Raw genomic sequence first — 6190 nt, forward strand, 5'->3', positions numbered from 1 at the left:
AATATTAAATATTAAATATTAATATTAAATGTTAAGTGTTGAAATAATAAATCACAATTTTATGATTTTTGTAGTGTATATCCTACCAGGTTTTTAAGGAAGTCTAGTGTAATATGAGCTAAAAGAAATACAACAGGTTATTTTGTTGATGAAGCCTTGTTGAGACTTGAGCTTTACTGCTAGGGCTATGGGAATGCATAAAACCAAAAAGGTTTGGAAATACTGCTTTTATTGAAACCAAAGTCAAACAACATGAAACAGTCTTTCAACAACGTTGCTTATTCTTGCCTGTGTTGTTGAAACGACAAAATGCATTTCAGTAAATTGTATTTCAGTAAATTTCTCTTTCTGTTATTCAGCTTCTGAAATGAAAAGGAGTCTATTCTCATTCTGAATTTTCCCCTACCCCATTCTTAGCACAATCTAGAAAGGCACCAACAGGGAAAACAGACATCTTCAACAAAATGAAAGATTTTCCCACCTGGAAAATAGGCCGAAAATCTTCCCAGCATGAAGCTACTTCCATGTGTTTCTGCACTCCTGCCGTGCAAAGTGTCTTTGACTATAGCATACCTCCACATAACCTCACACTTCCCTTTTTGCCCTCAGGTTTAACAGCTCGATGAGAAGGCAATGAGCAGCAAAACATGCCTGGAGGACATACCACAGTATGTGCACACAAACCAGGCCGTTATGCCACATGCAGGACCATGAAGAGGTTGAAGGAGAAGTGGGCAGAGAAGGTCAGTGTTTTTTTTTGTAATTAGTTGGAACATGACCTCAGAGTAAACCACATGAGCTGAGGGCTTTAATGAACACTATTCATCACTGGCATCCATGCTTCACAGGTGGCAGCTAGTGTCAGGACTGAGATGAGTCTCATCTTTCTTCATATGTTTTGTGGGAGGAACAGTGGACTATTTCTGTATCAACTGACATTCTGTTACATAACATTTATAAGGTGACTACAACCCCAAAAGCAGATGGCTTCCTTATGATCAGTTGCATTCATCTCTGAGAGGATGACTGATTATCAACAAACACTTCTAAATTTAATTTACCAAGTGATCCATCTAAATAAACACTGCACACATGTTAACTTATACTACTGTATGTATTATTATATCATGTTTAATGAATAATAAAAAAGAATAATCAAAATAACTTAAACATTCACACATTGTCAGATATTACACTTTACATCAAAACGATCATTATTATTATTCCCGACCGGTAAATACAAAAATTGATTAAGAATAAAAAATTACGGTTACTATTTTAAAGATTAACTGTACTGTAATCATTTTTAAGAATGAGCTGTGTCAAGCTCTTGTGGAATCACATTTGTTTTTCAAGCTTTATAACACTTTTTTGTAGTATTTTTTTTTAATACTTTTTTTATAAAACAAAATTAACACAAGCAAACAGCACCATAACTGTAATCATGGATATGGTAAGTAGGCCTACGCAACTAGAGGCAAATGTTTTTGGCAATATTACTAATAAAAAATTATTAATAATAAAAAATATTTAGGACGTTATATAGTATGAATGTGTGTTGTATGAAAGTAATCTGGACTTACTATATTCGCCATGCAGTCATTGTCACATCACCTACCAGCGTCAGTTACGTCACTTCACCACCATTCACAAATCCACTCCCGTGACCTCATGGGATAGTAAAGTGTCCATCCTGTGCACTCTTCAGAATCTCGTCGGAAGAAGTGGGCCATCTGGCTACTTTTGCATGAATACTGTGAATTCGGACTTCTTTTGACACGAATTTTTACTTGGCATTACATCCATGCTATGGCCTTTCTGGTGTGATTTCCACTGTCACAGCATGAAAGCTGTCCTGGAAGTGCCACTGAATTCAGCAGTACTGGAGCACACACACCTCAGGACACCGTGTATGAGGCCAGACCCTTCAGGTGCAGCAGGCTGCCTTGAGATGGAGAACAGATTGCTAACCAATGGGGTGACATTTAGATCAGCTCTCTGAGTCTCATTAGTGGGGGGTGGAGGAAGGGTTATCTTCTATCTGTATGCCAAAGACATTTATTATAATAAAATTGCAGAAAGCAAGTAAAGGATTTAATACCATGTATGTAGTCAAGCTGATGAATATTCCATAGTACTACATAGGGTTAGTTTACCCAAAAATTTAAATTCTGTCATTAATTACTCACCCTCAAGTCGTTCCAAACCTGTAAGACTTTCGTTCATCGTTCATCATGAAATCTGAGAGCTTTCTGTCCCTCCATTGACAGCTAAGCAACTATCACTTTAATGTTTCAGTAAGTTCATAAAGAGATCTTAAAACTAATCCATTCAGTACTTGTTTTTTCATTATTAAATAAAATAATGTTATTTTAAGTGATCGACCGTAACTGTGTCAAAGTTCAAGTTCGGCGGACATGAAACGTAACTTTAATTGTAAGATAAACATCATCATCAAGCTACGCCTTTGTTATTGTTTTGAAAAAATTGCATACTGTGCCTTTAATACACTTTTAATTTAATTTTTTAAATATTTTTTTAGACAACAATCAAATAACCCATAGAGGGATTGCACTGAGAGTTTGGGAATATATTGACATAATTTATACACATAAAAACATGATATCAGAGTTTCAAAATCAAAAAAGAGAAAAATACATCACGGCTGTTCAAACCAATGAGCAGCAAGCTGTGCAGTCGGTGGAGAGCAAGAGTAGGAAGTAGTTGGCCCTGTCCCAAATGGTACCCTAAACACTCGCGCTCTTCCAATGAATCCGCACTTTCGTGACATAACGCCGCTTTGACTGTCGAGAAGAAGTGTGCTGCGGTTCAGCAAAAGTGTGCATTGAGGGCGCATATCAACCATATGCGCATATGACGCTCGTGAGCACCCTTCTGAAACCTAAAATGACAAATGGGACACCCTTGTGGCTTAACGGACACGCACACGCTGCAGCCATTGTAAGTGCACAAGACCGTCAATGCACAGTAGTGTGAAGCGTGCCATTTGGGACAGGGCCATTATTTCTAAAAAAGTACATTTTATATATTGTATGAATGTAATCTGTACGTAATACATTCATCATGCTGTCATTAGTGACCTACCATTGTTTGTGTCGCTTCACCACCATGTGGTCTCATGAGATAAAATGTCCATCGTTTGCACACTTTAGAATCTCGTCTGAAGAAGCAGGTCATCCATCAGGTACTTTTGTGTACTATTTTATGAGAACTTTGAATTCGGACATACTACCTTTGTCACATATTGTTTTTCACCTACTATAAGTAGGCCTATGTGATTTCAGACGCAGCCCAACTGTTCCCGACTGCGCAATCCCACAGCCTCCTCACCGTTGTGAGAGTTTTTTTGATGTATGTCAGTATGATATCAGAGCAAGTCACTAAATCATTTGCTGAACCGATCTGTTCAAAAATAAATTAAAAACTCAATATTATTTGTTTATCAAACTGTTGTGTAAAAAAAAATCACACTTGTAATTTAATTCATCACAGTACTATCATGCACGTCAAAAATAAAACTTTTTTTTATTTTAAAGATTGACTTCAAATGATCTTTTATGTAATTTTTTAGATACTTTGTTAAAAGTGTTTTTGTTGTTTTCTGTTTGCAAAATTAGTATGTGAGCTGCACACACCCTTCTGTGGCTTCCTGAGCCTCAAGAAATGATTCGTACTGAAATAGTCCTGTTCTGCCTGACTGTAATGATATGCTTCAGAAACCAAAATACTACAGGCCTCCAAAAACCCAAATAAACACCAGACTTCCCCAAACTCAAGCCAAGATGCATAAAAGGATTCTTATTGGGCTCAATATTTTATATTAGTTTAGGAAAATGACCGGAGGCCGTGGCATTTTCTGAGGTTTACCGTGAATATATACGACCAGTAATTACCATCAGGTGGTAAACGTATCTGTCATATTATCTCTAATGTACTGCTTTTTCCAGACATTCCTGGATATGTGGGTAGATTTTGTGGAACCTTGATCCCATTTGGTGCTGTGCACCCACATCAACAAACAATTCACTTAGCATGTCCTGTCTTTTCTTTCCAACTTATAAACTGGAAATACTCAAATCTTTTCTGGATTTTCAACAGCTCCTTCAGTTTCTTCTTCTCAGGTTGTGTAATTTCTCTTTTCTTAAAATGAAGCATGTTATTTCTCCACTAGTGGCAGCCAAGTGAATTACTCTTTGTACATTTTGATTCATTTAGTGATGCTTGCTAAAACATGGCCAATATCTTTGGCAATAATACACTTTTTGCCCCTTACGCCTGTTTCACACATACTCCGTCTGCAGTGCAAAAGAAGATATTTTTGAAGAATTTTGGGAACCAGACAGTTGACGGCACCCATTGACTTCCATAGTAGGAAAAAAAATACTATAGAAGTCAATGGGTGCCGTCAACTGTCTGGTTACCAACATTCTTTAAAATATATTCTTTTGTGTTCAACAGAAGAAAGAAACTCATATTGGTCATTTTGGGGGAATCAAATCCATTTAAGACCTCAATATCAGGTTAAGCTAAATGTTATTCATATAGTTCAGTGCATATATTTAACAATCTATTTATTTATTGCATTTTTAGAAAATTCTAGTTAAATCTACACTATGCCTGTTCTTTATTACCATATGAAACAAACGATCCATTTACTGCAGATTTTTACAGTCTGCTTTGAGGCTAAAAACCCAACTCTACTGGAAGCATTTTGTGGCGGTGAAGCTGTGATTATTGTTGATGCATAGAAATTCACAGTGCTGACGAGTTCAGATGCTGGAGCATAATCAGATTTCCAGCTGTGTAAATGGGAAAACAATTTTCTGAGTTTGTTTTTTGGATGACTTTTACTTTCTTCAGAACGATGGCTCTCCTCCACTTCAGCTTGACCTCAGGGCCAAAATCACACTTAAGCTGATGCGCATTATCATGCAGAACATGCGGCATATCGTGCCAATATCAACAGAACAGCACATTGAAAACACCCCACAGGGTGGTCCATAAAACACCTAATGAAACATCTTTAGATTTGATCTAATCCTCATGTCTGTGCAGGGAGATCATGCTGAGAGAGGCTTGTAAAATCTCAAGTATTAAGACATATCTTTTGTAGCCGTGTTGATCCCTGCTAAAGCCTGAACAGTTGCAAAGAGGAAGTATCACTTCATCTCTCAGTCATTTGAAACCTGAGGATTTTGCCAAGACAGATGTGTCAGTATCTTAGTGCTGTGTGGAGGACATGTGGTCTAATTGAGGAGGTAAAATACAGGGCAGAGGATTCAGTGTCTGATCTGTCATTTAAGTGCAGTGAAATACACAGGGATTTGAGAATCAAGCATGAAGCTCCTTGTATTTCCTTGCAAAGGCATATTTCAGCGTCTTCAGATCATTTTGTTGACATCTGGAGCAATTTAGGCCAGAAACATTCATGCATGTTCATGCAACATTCATCAAGTATGCTTGGTGAAGACATTGTGGTTCTGTTGAACAGTTTTGCATGCATTCTTGCATTACTGTGGCAATGACAAACCTCGGTATACTCAAGGGGGTGAAAGAGTTACCTTCACATTTCTGTGTCATTTAACCAGATATGTTGTTATTCAGGTAGCTTATTTAGATAAATATACCCGGCAAGACATTTCTTAAACAGTTGCTCCACTTTGGCAGTAGTCTACTTAAATAAAGATCCCCCGAGACATTTCTATACGTCTCTGAATAACACACTTCTTTTCTCTTGCATTTTATAGGCAGATTTGCAAAACGCATACCAGAACTGCTGTCATTTGAAGATTAAGGTTGATGACCTTAACTGTGTCAGATCCGTAGATGTCATACATTAGTTCTGCATGTAACATATCAGAACACAACAATCCTGCTGTGGAATGAAAATGAGATTTGAGAGCTATGGTAGAGAGTGAGTTAATTATGAAAGAAGATCTTTTGTTTAATTTTTAGTTAGAAATCAATTATTGCTAACCATAGATATTTATACGTAAATGCCACATTCGACCACTCCAGACATGTCGGTGCACCCACCATCTTGCAGCGGTCAGTGTGTCGTCACTCACGGTAAGAATCAGTGATGCCACAACATTACGCAGCTTCTGGTTGTGAAACGCCGAGATTTAAATTCCTGAATAAATGGTTTAACCTGTCACAGGTGAGAATG

Source organism: Abramis brama (assembly GCF_963993115.1).
Source record: "Abramis brama genome assembly, chromosome: 8".
Classification (NCBI taxonomy): domain Eukaryota; kingdom Metazoa; phylum Chordata; class Actinopteri; order Cypriniformes; family Leuciscidae; genus Abramis; species Abramis brama.